The sequence below is a fragment of the Diabrotica virgifera genome, chromosome 9 (genome assembly GCF_917563875.1).
Source record: "Diabrotica virgifera virgifera chromosome 9, PGI_DIABVI_V3a".
Taxonomy (NCBI): Eukaryota; Metazoa; Arthropoda; class Insecta; order Coleoptera; family Chrysomelidae; genus Diabrotica; species Diabrotica virgifera.
In genome coordinates this window covers 204512637-204529164 of record NC_065451.1, presented here as the reverse complement: position 1 = coordinate 204529164, position 16528 = coordinate 204512637, and the positions used below count along the sequence as shown (strand labels likewise).

The following is a 16528-nucleotide window of genomic DNA, read 5'->3' as shown; positions in this document are numbered from 1 at the left end:
ATAGTGAATTGAATTTAATCGTATTGGTGATGTTCAGCAAAATACAGATAGCACAATACTTAACGGTTATCAAAAAAACATACCATGCAATATTTTTGGCATGACATACATTTTTTATTTTTAGGTTATTCCCAAGAGGAGAGCAAATTGGAAATGATGGAGACACTACCTAAACATTCATCTGATGAAGAAAAAGCATTAACTCAAAATATGACTGTTGTGACTGGACAGAGACCGTACGAATGCGAAGTTTGTTTTAAGAAGTTTTCTCGAAATGAGCGCTTAAAAAAACATTTAAGAGTGCACACAGGGAAGACACCATACAAGTGTAAAACTTGCTTAAAACAGTTTCGTATTGCAAGTGATTTGAAAGTACATTTAAGAGTGCACACTGGAGAAAACCCATACAAGTGTGAAACTTGCTTAAAACAGTTTCTTACTTCACGTGATTTGAAAGTACATTTGAGGGTGCACACTGGCGAAAAACCATACAAGTGTGAAACTTGCTTAAAACAGTTTCGTACTACAAGTGAATTGAAAACACATTCGAGAACGCACACTGGAGAAAAACTTTACAAGTGCGAGATTTGTTTTAAGCAATTTAGTCAAACAAGTAGTTTGAAAACACATTTGAGAGTGCATACTGGGGAAAAACCATACAAGTGTGAGATTTGTTTTAAACAGTTTAGTGAGTCACACCATTTGAAAACACATTTGAAAGTGCACACTGGGGAAAAACCTCACAAGTGTGAAATTTGTTTTAAACAGTTTAGTGAGGCAGGCCCTTTGAAAAGACATTTAAGAGTGCACACTGGAGAAAAACCTCACAAGTGTGAAATTTGTTTGAAGAAATTTAGTCAGGCAATTTATTTGAAAACACATTTGCGAGTGCACACTGGGGAAAAACCATACAAGTGTGAAACTTGCTTAAAACAGTTTTGTACTTCAAGTGAAGTGAAAAGACATTTTTTAAGAGTGCACACTGAAGAAAAACCTTGCGAGTGCAACATTTGTTTAAAACAGTTTCGTACTACAAATGAATTGAAAACACATTTGAGAATGCACACTGGAGAAAAACTTTACAGGTGCGAGATTTGTTTTAAGCAATTTAGTCACACAAGTAATTTGAAAACACATTTGAGAGTGCATACTGGGGAAAAACCATACAAGTGTGAGATTTGTTTTAAACAGTTTAGTGAGGCACACCATTTGAAAACACATTTGAGAGTGCATACTGGGGAAAAACCATATAAGTGTGAGATTTGTTTTAAACAGTTTAGTGAGGCAGGCCATTTGAAAACACATTTGAGAGTGCACACTGGGGAAAAACCTCACAAGTGTGAAATTTGTTTGAAGCAATTTAGTCAAACAAGTAATTTGAAAACCCATTTGAGAGTGCATACTGGGGAAAAACCTTACAAGTGTGAAATTTGTTTTAAACAGTTTAGTGAGACAGGCCATTTGAAAAGACATTTAAGAGTGCACACTGAAGAAAAACCTTACGAGTGCGAGATTTGTTTAAAACAGTTTCGTACTACAAGTGATTTGAAAACACATTTGAGAACGCACACTCAAGAAAAACCTTACAAGTGCGAGATTTGCTCTAAGCAGTTTTCTCAGAATGGTCATTTGAAACGTCATTTAAAAGTACATACTAGAAGAGATCTTGATGAGAACACGTCGGAACATCATTAACGAGAACACGTCCATATAATAATATAAATAATAGACAGATGGAACAAATCGAGAGAAGCAATCCAAACAACATGCACGACTATATGTATTAAAGCGTGACAGACAACAAGAAAGAATGGATGTATGAGATCATGGATATGATGCATCTTTTTCTTTGGGTGCCGTCTTCTTAGAGAAGGTTGGCGATGACTCCTGTACAGTCTTCTCTATTTTGGGCTTTTCTTATTAGACTTTGAAAGTCTAATCCTGTCCATTCTTTGATGTTCCGCAGCTAGGTCATTGTCGTCTACCCGGACCGCGTCTTCCTTCTATTTTCCCTTCCATAATAAGTTGAACGAAGTTATACCTGTCGTGTCTAAATATGTGTCCAAGATAAAATGTTTTACGTTTCTTGACAATTTCTGTGAGTTCACGTTCTCTATTCATATACCTTAAAACTTCTTCATTTCTAACGCGGTCGGTCCATGGAATTTTCAGCATACGACGAAATACCCACGTCTCAAAGCTCTCTAAACGTCGGTCGTAACAAGCTGACTGTTAACGTCCAAGCTTCCACGCCGTGTAGTAGTACACTGTATACATAACACTTTATTATGCGGTATCGTAGGGACAGATCAAGATTGCGGGCAGTGAGTAACTGTCGTATCTTTAAGGATACACGACAATTAGACCGAAATCATTAGACCGAAAGCAGTAGACCGAACTCATTAGACCGAAAACACTTTACCGAAACGTCACTAGACCGAACAGCATTAGACCGAAGTGGTAAATAAATTTAAAAAGTTTGCAGTAAATTATGCTAACATTTTGTATATCTGTCTTTTTGTTTATTGTATTCTTTGTATTATTTGATATATAGACTGTACAGGTACAGTCTGATATGAAATAATTTTCATCCGTTAAACAAATTAGTGAAGGTAAAAATAAATTAAGGGTAGAGTGACGTTAACACCATTTTAACTGTTTATAATAACCATCCTAATAATATTTAGTTGTAATTACATTAGTCTTATCTCTTTTACTGCGACAAGTAAAAAGAACTGCTTTTCGGTCTTCTTCTGTTCGGTCTAGTGAGATTTCGGTAAAGTGCTTTTCGGTCTAATGAGTTCGGTCTAGTGAGTTCGGTCTAATGATTTCGGTCTCTTTACAGTAAACCATCTTTAAGAAGGTGTTTCTTGCCTGTTCTATTGTACATTTAATCTCTTGTTCTTGGTCTAAGGTTTCATGTATCCAACATCCTAGGTACTTATTTCACTTGTTCAACGAGATTGTTGTTGACTAGGATATAACTGTTGTGTGCTTTTTTGAAATTACCATTGTGTTAGTTTTTATTCACCTTAAGGCCATATAGTTCTCCTTCTCGCACTACTTTGGTTAACAGAGTTAATATAATGCATGAAAGACGCAAATTCAAAAATAAAAATGCAGAAAAATATCAGCAGATGTAATATTATACGAAATATTAAAGATCCTTTGTAAATCAGACAAACAATTCCTTGATAATCTAGTTGTACTTTTGAACAACATATATAATCGCGGTAAAATTCCGGAGAACTGGCTGCATTCGACATTGATTACAATCGCGAAGAAACCAAATGTCCAGCTCTCTGATAACTACCGATTTATAAGCTTATCAATCATATCACTAAAGCGTTCACCAAGGTCATTCGTAGAAGAATATAAATCATAGAGGTATATATTAACATAGAGTGAGTCTACTTTCCGCGCTTCCTGACGACAAGATCTCATGGACTGGTTTGCGGGATCTCTTTCTAACACATTGTATCGAGAATCTGTGATGACATTCAGTATGAGTATAGGCACGGAAGGGGAGGACAACTGTAGCAGCTTTACTATGCGTAAGAGTGAAACAGCACTAATCCAAATAAAAAAGATGGTGTCGTCACTTCGCTCTGAATGACACTCTCTCTATGCTAATATGTAACTCTATGATATAAATATATGATAAATGTGAGTCAAATATTGACAGTATTTGACAGATCGCAGTATGGTTTTCAAAAAGCACTTACATAGAACTAGAGAGGCAATTTTCGCTCTCCAGGTGCTTATACAGCGGTGTAGAGATGTTCATAAGGATGTGTATTTGTGCTTTGTTAATTAAAATCTTTTTATATACTTGGCGTGGTTGGTGTCACGGACTCCGCAAATTTTGTAATCCATTTTAAAAATAGTTCGAGGCTACCTAGTAGACACCTGAAATTTTCAGGATAGCTTAGAACTAGCTAACAATGCAATATTTAACTGCTATTATACAGGGTGATTAATTATATAGTGGGGTGAGGCTCCGTAGATCCGGTATAGTAATGTATAGCGATAAAACTTAATAACAAAAATTGTAGCGAACTTTGAGCTTTATATTACAAAATTAGTTAGAATGTTACAGGGTGTTCGATAACATAGTGGCAGACCAAACTTATGTTTTTTTAAATAGAACACCCTGTATTTTATTTTATATTCGAAATCTTTGTAACTTTTTGATTACAAAAATATAAAGGTTTGGTATATTATACGGGGTATTTTCAAAGTTATAACCAATTTTCTATGAAAATCGTAACAAGTTTAACTACATGTATAAATAAAAGCAAGCACAATTTCAATGATTTATTGACGTCATATTTTTTTATTTATTGTCAAAATTTTCGTAAATGTTTGTATTGCTAATTTTCATTATATTGAATACAGGGTGAGTCAAAACGCAAGTACATTATTTTCTCAGTAATTTTAAATAGATTACCCTGTATTTTATATCATTATCGAAAAGTACCATTACTATACTATAATTTTTGTATAATATTCCCTATGTGTAAATTTATTAGTTTTCGAGATATTTTCATTTTTCAGAGCAAAATTATTAATAATTACGGGTCTAAATCTTTCCAAATTTTAAGTAAGCCATGGCTGAATAATTGTCTAAAATTTACAATTTACGATTACTGATTATCAATCTGTAATCAAAGTTGGCTACAATTTTATTACTATCTATTACTTATAACGGATCTACAAAGCTTTACCCCACTGACCAATCACACTGTATGGATAAATCGATTTTTTTTAAATTTCAAACTATTTTAAAAATGTGACGAATGCAATGATATTTTAAAGTACGTTAATAAATCGATATCTACAAATTGATGGTGCCTCAGTGGCATTAGACTGCACATCGAGAGGTCCCAGTTGGAACCCGGCTGTTGCGTATCTTTTTTTAAATTGTTTTAATAAATAATTAAAAGTTTATATACTTAAAATTATATATACCATTTTAAACAACCGTGGTATGATAAAAAATACTATTTTATACTAGTGTAATTTTTAGAATCATAATTATAAATAACAGTTAATACATCCAATAAAAATTAATATTTTGTCATGTTGTGTCCTACATATATGTACATGTACAATAACAAAACCTTGATATTATAAAATATTTATTTATGAAACAGTTCGTGAAGTATGCTTTTTGCGAACGCACGCAATTTTTAGAGCACGAGCGACAACGGAGCGGGTGCTATAAATTGCGTAAGTTCGCAAAAAGTACTTCACGCACAGTTTCATACAATATTTTATCTACGATAAACAAATAAAAAAAGCTGTAACTCTTCGTCAATGGAATTCGTTTCTATTCTACAATTTTTAGAACTTTGACATTTAAAAATTCTAACTACTGTCAAACCACAAAACTGTTAAAACTTTTGTTGTAATTCATTGCTCATATTGTCATCACCTCGACAACGCGAAAGTTAAGGATTGTCACCATGACAACTCGAAAGTTAAAAACAGTGCGAAAAAGGAAATCCCATTTAAAACACATTGTTACTTCACGCACACTTTAAATCCTTCACTCACTGCTATCTATAATGACAGTTTTCACAAACTAAAAACTTATACATAGTACGACATAGAGAATTACTTTATAAAGTACTTTATTTACTCTATGTCATATTATGTATAAGTTTTTAGTTTGTGGAAACTGTCATTATAGATAGCAGTGCGTGAAGAGTTTAAAGTGTGCGTAAAGTAACAATGTATTTTAAATGGGATTTACTTTTTCGCACACTTTCAATTGGTTTTTTGGCGCACTTTCATATAATCAAATATCCTTAACTTTCGCTTTGTCATGATGATGACAATATCAGCAATGACTTAAAACAAAATTTTTGACAGTTTTGTGGTTTGAAAGTAGTTAGGATTTTTAAATGTCAAAGTTCTAAAAATTGTAGAATAGAAATGAATTCCAGTGACGACGAGTTACAGTTTTTATATTTGTTTATCAATAGATAAAATATTGTATGAAACTGTGCGTAAAGTACTTTTTGCGAACTTACGCGATTTATAGCACTCGCTCCGTTGTCGCTCGTGCTCTAAATATCGAATACTTCACGAACTGTTTCATAAATAACTATTTTTATTAGAGTTTAATTTTTGGAATTTTAAGCATTTTATCGTTAAATCGTTTATCGTTAAATTATTTTATATTCTTTCCTATAAATAATAAAAAGGTTTTATTATAAAAAGTTCTTTTTTATAAAAGTGTAATTTTTTTATTTTAGAAAATCTTTTGGCAATGTCAATCATGAACAATTAGTACATATTCTGTAAAAAATTAGTTATAAATACTTTTTAAAAACTAATTTTGAATAAAAATTTTTAAGTATCTGTAGTTAGATTTAAATTATTTAAAAAGATAATGAAGAATAACAATAGAAATAGTCGTTAATCCATTATTGGCTAGAGTTCTATTTACCTATAGGTCACTGATAATTTAATTTTTTGCAACCATTAAAATTTGTTTAAATGTAAAGAAAATTGCCCTGTATATTTTAGGCTGTAGTAATCTGAATTATAAATTTTGTTTGATTAGATGTAAATAAAAATTTTAATTCTTGTAACTGTTTTAACGCACACTAGAGAAAAACCATACAAGTGTGAAACTTGCTTGAAACAATTTCGTATTGCAAGTGATTTGAAAAGACATTTGCTATGGCTCGCTTGAGAAAAACGTCACAAGTGTGAAATTTGTTTTAAGCAATTTAGGCAGGTCATTTGAAAGAATATTTGAGAGTGCACACTGGGGAAAAACCATACAAGTGTGAAACTTGCTTAAAACAATTTTGTGGTGCAAGTGATTTGAAAATACATTTAAGAGTGCACACTGAAAAAAAAACCTTACAAGTGCGAGATTTGTTCTAAGCAGTTTTCTCAGAATGGTCATTTGAAATGTCATATGAAAGTACATACTAGAAGAGATCTTAACGAGAACACGTCGGAACATCATTAACGAGAACACGTCAATATAATAATATAAGTCAGTAATAGAGAAATGGGACAAATCGAGGGAAGCAATCCAAACAACCAGAGTTCTATTTACCTCTATTGATTATATTCAAAATACGATAGCTAAAAGGAACTACAACGTTAACGGGGTTTTATTATTTCATGTGGTCAATGGACATCTATATATAAAAAAACCGCGGAGTGCTACCATTTAGAGGGGTGCGTTTTTGAGAAATGGGTGAATTAGTCCCTGGGCACATGTTACATTAGGGTGAGTTCTATGCACTTTTGGTACAAACATATCTACATAAAAATTGTTCCTGGTTAAATTTCCTATCTAAGTATCACTTTTTAAAGTCATTCATACTTTTTTTTTACAAAAATATATTCAAAATAAAAAGAACAAAAAACCCAAAAGAAAGAAATTTTATTTTTTGTCCCATAACTTTTGTCCACGAGGATATAGGTATAAATATTGCTATATAGAAAAAAAACTACATATTTCTTCTTTAAAGTGGTGTTTAGTAGAGATAATTAGGATTACTAGTTTTAGAAATATGATTTTTCAAAGTTTTCCGTTCACAGCAATTTTGGGCAATTTTCCTTGTTATTTCGCAAATATTGTTCTGTAACTTTTTTCTACGTAACTTTAGGTATATGCAATGGTACACGTAGTAGGAATAGAAATCAATTACCTTTAAAATGGTCTACTGTATAACGTTGTACGACGTTTTTTAATGAGATTATGGTTTTTCAAGTTTTAATACTTTTAGGGCCGGTTGTTCGAACGCTAATCAACAATGAGCATTATTAAATATTTAATTACTGTCACCAAAACTGTCAATGTCAACTTTGTTTGGGTTGCTGAAAACATAATTAATTACAATTATGAGATTTATTATTAATTATGTTAATAATTATTGTTATATTAATTGATTATAGTCTCAGAATTGTAATTAATTATGTTTTGACAACCCAAACAAAGTTGACATTGACAGTAATTAATTATTTGATAATGATCATTGTTGATTAGCGTTCGAACAACCGGCCCTTAATGATTTTTTATAATATAATATAAAAATAAAATAATATTATTATATATTATATAATATTATATTATATTATATATAGTAGGTATATATAATATAATATTATATTCTATATTATATAATAGATAATACAAAAAAATTTTATTTTTTACATTTTTACGATTATTTTTGAATAAGATATTATTTTTCAAAATGTAATAAGTACTTGCAACGCTTTTTGATTTTAGGATTATTTTTTAAATTTGTCATTATAACTTTTTTTTCTTGTACATGAATATACTATACAGTGAGCACGTAAAGGTTGGAATAAATTCATTTTCTCGAAAATAGACAATTTTGGAAAAAAATCCCAAAACAGGTCAATTTCTATTTTTAAATTACGACTTATTGGCATTTATATCATACTAGTGACGTCACCCATCTGGGCGTGATGACATCATCGATGATTTTTTTAAATAAGAATAGGGGTCGTGTGATAGCTCATTTGAAAGGTAATTCAATTCTCTATTCAGTAATATAAACATTAACATAATTATTTATACAGGGTGCCCAAAATTTTTTTTCTGGATTAAATTTATTGACATAAAAAGAAGAATGTGTGTAATTTATTTAATTCACAATACATTTTACTGCTATCAGAAAACAGTAAAAAATGTTTATTTGGCAAATAAATATTGTTTTTTTGCTTAAATTCAATATTAAAGCCGCGACCCACCAGCCTCGTGACAGTTTGAACATCTAATTTAAGCGAAAAGCAATGATTATTTTTCAAATAAACATTTTTTTCAGTTTTCTGAGAGCAGTAAAATGTATTTTGAATTAAATAAATTACATACATTCTTCCTTTTATGTCAATAAATTTAATTCAGAAAAAAAATGTTTGGGCACCCTGTATAAATAATTATGTTAATGTTTATATTACTGAATAGAGAATTGAATTACCTTTCAAATGAGCTATCACACGACCCCTATTCTCATTTAAAAAAATCATCGATGACGTCATCACGCCCACATGGGTGACGTCACTAGTATGATGTATATGCCAAACAGTCGTAATTTAAAAATAAAAATTGACCTGTTTCGGGGTTTTTTTCCAAAATTATCCATTCTCGAGAAAATGAATTTATTCCAACCTTTACGTGCTCACTGTATATTGCTCAATAAATAGGGCTTACTTTCTGTTCTTTAAAATGGTGTATCATCTCTATTTAAATAATGGAAACAGAGTGATTCTTTGATATTTTTTTACCTGTATTATTTAAAATTATTTCTTTTACAAAAATTATATAAACATTAGTCTTAGAAAATATCACTTTAGTTAAAATTATTTAAGCGTTGACATTAAAAAAATTTTCAAAATCAAAGTCCATCTCTTCGTTAGCATTAGCGTCAATATCTTCCTCTGACACCTCAGTTATCTTAGAGTTCCCACAATTAGTACCCATGTACATGCACCCTTTGCAGAATATTGAACAACTAATTCCGATCTTCCTACAACCGCAGTTTTTTGTACATCCTTTGGTACATTTACATGCTATTTTTTTCAAGCAAAGCTTGTGGTGCAGGAGCTTTGACAGTAAATATTGGAATTAATCCATATTTTGAAGTTTGCCCGGCCGAGTCAAGTTGATCCAAAGTATTACATATAAAAAATAAGATTCAATCATACCACACAATCACATAAAAAAGTTATAATGAGAAATTTAAAAAATAATCCTAAAATCAAAAATCGTTGCAAGTACTTATTACATTTTGAAAAAGCATATCTTATTCAAAAATAATCCTAGAACTTTTTATAATACACCATTTTAAAGTAAACAGAATAAGCTTTCTTTTTTATTATATAATATACAGGGTTGGCATAGAATTTCCCCATCTTATAAAACCCAGTGGGTTTTTTCGGGTTTTTTCAATTGATAAAACCCACTATTATTGGGTTTTTTGGGGGTTTTTCAAAAACTGCAAATTTTCAGTTGAATGAACGTCATTGATAACATCATATACATATATTTATTTCTGAATAAAAACAAAAACTAGCATAAATACCATGAAGTAAGTAGTAGGTGAATACAAAACGAGAGAAACTGAAACTAAACTAATAAAACACTTATTTTAAACATGGTATATAGACAAATAAAAAAATAAACAAGTTTCTTGTTAAACAAAGCATCAGCAAAGCATATTAGTTATCAGGAAAATCAGAATCTGTATTTTTGTCACATTCCCAATCCCCATTCGTTATTCGTTAGACTCGGTTGAGGACGAGGACTCGATTCTTTAATGATTATATATTTTTACCAAGTTTGCAGCTCTATCGGCACCTAATCTGTTGCGAAGCTTAGTCCATATTAATCCATATGAAGAAAAAATCCGCTCAATAGATGCAGATGAAGCTGGACATGAGAACAAAGATAACATATAAATACAAAATTCATCTGGTATTCTATTTGTTTTTTTATTTTTTATTGATATCAGCTTCCACCATTTCTTTGTTGAGAATTTTTTGACAAGTTCTTCTTTGAAAAGTGTTGCGGGGAACATATCTGTATCCTTAATCTTGAATGATAACATCACTGCCAAAAACTCATCAGAAAGATTCGATGCAACCCATTGTTCGACTGTTTCCTCTTTTTCACCTGTAAGTCGTCTTCCCATGTATTTGGGATCCATAGTATTTGCAAAAAGGTGAAATGGTTGAATAAATAATATAAATAAATCCCCGAAGAAATATCAGTGATTCCCCATTATCCGGCTGTTGGCGTGGAGGCAAATGACGTAGTGCAGGTGCTGATGCACTGATGGCCAGTGATGCCAAATGTATTTATTTATGTCAAGTTGCTTTATTTTGTAAGCATATTTTGTTATTTTATTATTTTTGCAATAAAATTCATAATTTTTGTAAAACTTTTGATAGAGTAGAAACTATATATCAAATCTAAATAAAAAACTGAAAATCCCCAAAAAAACCCGTCGGGTTGGGCTTTTAAAAAAAACCCGGGTTTTTTCCAACCCTGATAATATAAACCTTAATGTAGAAAAAAAATTATATTTCTATAGTACATAATCAATAACCTACTACAGGTCACTAACAATTTAATTTTGTTGCAACCATTAAAATTTGTTTAAATTTAAAGAAAATTACCCTGTATATTTTAGGCTGCAGTAATCTGAATTATTATTATAAATTTTGTTTGATTAGATGTAAATAAAAATTTTAATTCTTGTTTTAACTGTTTTAACGCACACTAGAGAAAAACCATACAAGTGTGAAACTTGTTTGAAACAATTTCGTGTTGCAAGTGACTTGAAAAGACATTTTAAAGGTCACGCCAAATAATATACTGAACTTAATGTTGTTCTGAAGCTATTTCCTTGTGGCATTTTTATAATTAAGTATTTTCTATGGGAAATAAGCCACAATTTTACTAAAAAATGAATTTATTAACGTTTCGAAGCCCAAATCGGGTTTCGTTGTCAAAATACAAAATACTATTAAAATAAACAAAAATGTTGCTAAGTAAAAAAATTCTAATAATTTATTTAATCTGACTCATTTATATTGGCAATTCAGACGTATATTATACATTTTAAAGTAGAAGACTTTAAAATGATATCGCCAATATTTATGAGTTGCGTTCCTGGGACGACTTTACTAAAAGATAGTTCATTCGATTACATGAAATCAATCCCAACTCAAGAATATCCGTCGCAAAAAAATCATAGCATGTGATCTGTCTTTAAAAAGACAACCAAATGCAACGATGACAGTAAAATTCTCGCGTTAGAGATTCCATAGTAAATCACGAGGGAAAACCAGGAAAAAACCTCGTGATACTATCCCGATATCGTAAGTATTTGGTTTTACATTTAATTTACCTTCAAAAAACTAATACCAAAGTCTGACTTTAATATGTTTAAATTATAAATAATATTAATAATACATAGATATACAATAAGTAATACTAAAATATAAAATTTGTACTAACTCGATATGTTATTGACCTACTAATCGTGGTATTTTCTTTCTATTGACTTCCTCTTTCAGTATGGGTAACCACATCCTACTGCATTCTACCGAGGAATTTGCGACACAATTGGTTTCATTTAGCATAATTAGAGCCGCTTCTTTGATTTTTCTCTTTTTACTATCTGATTCTTTCAGGACTATACTTGAATCTCTCCACTGAACTCTATGTTCATTATCCCATGCGTGTTGACATATTTGAGATCTATCAAATTCTCTATTTATAATATAAGACTGATGTTCACTTATTCTAACGTTTAATGGTCTTGATGTTTCACCTAAATAAAATTTTTCAATAGTAAAGTCGTCCCAGGAACGCAACTCATAAATATTGGCGATATCATTTTAAAGTCTTCTACTTTAAAATGTATAATATACGTCTGAATTGCCAATATAAATGAGTCAGATTAAATAAATTATTAGAAGAATTTTTTTTACTTAGCAACAACATTTTTGTTTATTTTAATAGTATTTTGTATTTTGACAACGAAACCCGATTTGGGCTTCGAAACGTTAATAAATTCATTTTGTAGTAAAATTGTGGCTTATTTCCCATAGAAAATACTTAATTATACTAAACTTAGCTATGCAGAGCAGATAGAACTTCGATCATGTGCTAAAAATAACAACGAAAATCATCAAAAAAGGAGATGCTGGATAGAGCGAGACAGGATGAGAGAATAGGCTGAAAAACTAGTAGAACAATTTTTTAATTTGTGCTATTAATACATTAAACACATATTTTAGTCTAATGCATTAGATTTATCTGTACATCTGTCCTACTTATCCACCATAATATATTTGTTTTCTTATTCCCGTCATTATATTCCTAAACCATGGTCCTGGTCATTAAACAACAATACTGGCCCTTTAGAGACAGTTAACTTCGACATCACTGGATACATGTTCTAGTCTAACTTATTAGTTTTATCTATGTATATGTCCTATATACCAACTTATATGTTTTGTTTTCTATACTCGTCATTGCACTTTTAAACCATGGCCCTACATATACAACGATACGCCCTTCAGAGACAGCTTTCATCGAAACCCTACACTTTGTCACAGATTAATTTGTGGGCCGCGGTAGTGCGCTTCGAAGTTACTTTCGCCAAGAAATGTCCCTGCCGCGCTGCTGGAAGAGGGGGTGAGTTTAGTTGGTAGGCGTTCGAACTAACCTCGGCAACATTCAAACATAGCTTGGGCGAATTTATCAGTATCTGGGTCATCTTTCCAGATCTCTTTAGAAGATTCTCACCTCAGAAAAAAAGCACATTTCTTAGTATGTATTGAATCCAAAACTGGAAAGGCAAATGGATCCGATGAGGTTCCTACTGAATTACTAAAGCTCTTGAATGATGAATCAATAGGTATAATATTGCACTTATTTAACACAGTACTGGTATTATACCTCAAGAGTGGCTGCGGTCTACATTCGTTACACTGCCAAAGAAATCCAATGCAAAAGAATGTTCAGAACATCGAACAATATCTTTAATGAGCCATCTACTAAAGATATTTCTAAAAATCATCCACAACCGAGTTTATCAAAAGTTGGAGTCAGATATTAGTAATACACAGATGGGGTTCAGAAAAGGACTAGGTACTCGAGAAGCTCTCTTCGGTTTGAATGTTCTTACACAAAGATGCCTAGACGTTAATCAAGAAGTACATGCATGTTTTATCGATTTTGAAAAAGCGTTTGACAGAGTACGCCACGATAGGCTAAGAGACATTCTTGAAAGAAAAGCCATAGATAATAAAGATCTGCGAATAATTCTCAACTTATATTGGAATCAGAAAGCTAACATCAAAATGGAAAACGAGATATCAAAAGCAATAGAAATACGTAGAGGAGTAAGACAGGGATGCATTTTGTCACCACTGCTATTTAATGTATATAGTGAAAGCATCTGTCAGGAAGCCCTTTTGCAAGCAAATGAAGGAATCGTAATCAATGGAGAGGTTATACATAATATTCGATACGCAGACGACACTGTAGTCCAGGAACTGAAGCTTTTCACCTCGCAATTTTTACAGAATGGATCGATTTGCTTGAAAATTTGAAAATAAGTATTGGATAGTCCAAGGATCAAAACCTATATGATGCCGAAAAGCACTTTTACCATGGGGGTGGTTGCCACCCCCACCCCATCTTCGGGGTGGATTATTATGCTTCCAATTGGATTTCTCTTTTTTTTTCAAAAAAATATATTGATTTTTTAACCGTAACCTAATTTTTTTATCTAAGAAAGTTTGGTGATAAAGAATTTTATAGGTTTTTATGAGATCTATAAGGCTATTAATATTAAATCTTTTTAAAATCCTCAGTCTCAAAAAGAGGTGACTTTGAAAGGGATGGTAAATGTGGTTTTTGCATGTTATTACAAGTTTTAATTGTCAATATCTCACTCAATTTTTGCCGTAGGAAAAATTTTTGCAAACGATATTCTTGGGAATTAAATAAACTACAATTTCATATCTAAACATTTTTTTGTATCTCTGAGGCTAATCTTTCTATTCCGAAGAAAAGGGAATTTTTTACCAAACTACAAAAATTAACTATTCACTTTTAACTCCATTTTATTAAAAACTAATAATTTTAAGCCGGTCAAACTTCTAGAACCTATTAATAATACATAAATAAAGAAGGCCAAATAGGGCCAGTGACTAATGTTAATTAGGCTGGTAAAAAGGGGGTTGTTTTCGATAAATTTTTTGCCGAAAAAAATAGGGACTGACATTCTTTTCATTACAAGTTACTTAATTTTTGAGCTAGAGACTTCTTCTTTTTATTTCTAGAGATAAATATTTTTAAATACTTTAAATTAGTTTCAACGAGTTATCCTCGAAAAATGCAAAGTTTTCCCGTCGTTTGACTTTGAATCTACAATATTTAGTCAAGTACATTCAAATGGGAAATAAGCCACAATTTTACCTAAAAATGATTTTATTAACGTTTCGATGCCCAAGTCGGGTGTCGTTGTCAAAATGCAAAATAATACTAAATGAACAAAAATGTTGTTGCTTAGTAAAAAATTCTTCTAATAATTTATTTAATCTGACTCATTTATATCGGCAATTCAGACACGTATTATACATTTTAATAAAGACACCCGACTTGGGCGTCGAAACGTTAATAAAATCATTTTTAGGTAAAATTGTGGCTTATTTCCCATTTGAATGTACTTGATTATAAAAATGCCACAAGAAAATAGCTTCAGAACAACATACAATATTTAGCATTTGACGAAGAAGAGCTAACATATAAAAAAGTATAGCTCGATTACTATTGGTTTTAAAAAAATTAAAAAAACCAGATTTGTTTATTTTTCAAAAGGTACATTTTTATTTAGCAAAGTTGTTTTGATAAAACGAAAACTTTTGAGTTATTAGCAGAAAACTGATTAAAAACATTGATTTTTTCGATATAAAACTAACACTTTCGATAGCGAATAAATGGAAAAGTATTGATTTTATCAAAAAAATGTATAGAACGTTTTTTGCTTAGAATAAATGTTTTTACCAACTTTTGCGGTCTACATATAATAAAAAATTTCCACCCCCGAAATGGGGTGGTAACCACCCCCATGGTAAAAGCGCCTTTCGGCATCATATAGATTTTGATTCTTGGACTATCCACTACTTATTCTCAAATTTTCAAGCAAATCGATCCATTCTGTAAAAATTGCGAGGTTTTGTTCTATTCTAAGCTTCATTACTTGGACTACTGTACTAGTTGCAAGAACAGTAGAAGAATTACAACGATTACTTACAAACATAAATATTGCTTGCAACAATTATGGCATAAACATTAATATCAAAAAAACCAAGTATATTGTCTTCAGTAAAATCATGACACAACCAGCACATATTAGTATAAACGGCATTCAAATTGAAAAAGTATCAAGTTATAAATACTTGGGAACTTTAATAAACGAAACTGGAGACCAAAACAATGAAATAAAAAGACGTATCGAAATTGCCAAGGCCACCTTCATAAAGATGAGAAAATTCTTTTGCAACAGATATAATAAGCATCCCTCTACGATTAAGAATGCGAATAGGCTACGTATTTAACACGCTGTTATACGGTGTAGAGGCCTGGACTCTCGAACAGAACAACATAAAAAATATTGAAAGTTTCGAGATGTGGTGCTACTGTCGAATGCTGAAGATAAGTTGGGTTAAAAGAATCACAAATCTTGAAGAAATACGAAGGATAGGAAGAGACCCAGAAATTTTGTTAACGATAAAACGAAGAAAACTCGAGTATTTGGGTCACCTGATGAGAGGTCATAAATACGCATTACTTCAAAATATAATGCAAGGAAAAATAGAAGGAAAACGGAATCCAGGCCGTAGAAGAATGTCGTGGATACGGAATTTGAGAGAGTGGTTTGGCTGCACCACTAATGAACTTTTTAGGTCAGCTGTAAACAAAGTCAGGGTAGCCTTGATGATTTCC

The 16528-nt window shown here is 31.4% G+C and overlaps 1 protein-coding gene across 5 annotated transcripts in view; it reads left to right on the top strand.

Moving 5' to 3' along the window:
• LOC114329783 (zinc finger protein 664-like) overlaps nt 1–16528 on the top strand; it is a 107007-nt gene that overhangs the window by 36431 nt on the left and 54048 nt on the right. The window contains exon 3 of one of the 5 annotated variants that reach the window (XR_007700997.1): nt 3696–5243. The exons of the other annotated variants lie outside the window; for them this stretch is intronic. The gene's annotated coding sequence lies outside the window, so the exon portion shown is untranslated. Of the gene's footprint in view, nt 1–3695; nt 5244–16528 lie in introns of those variants that run through there. 5 annotated transcript variants of the gene reach the window in all.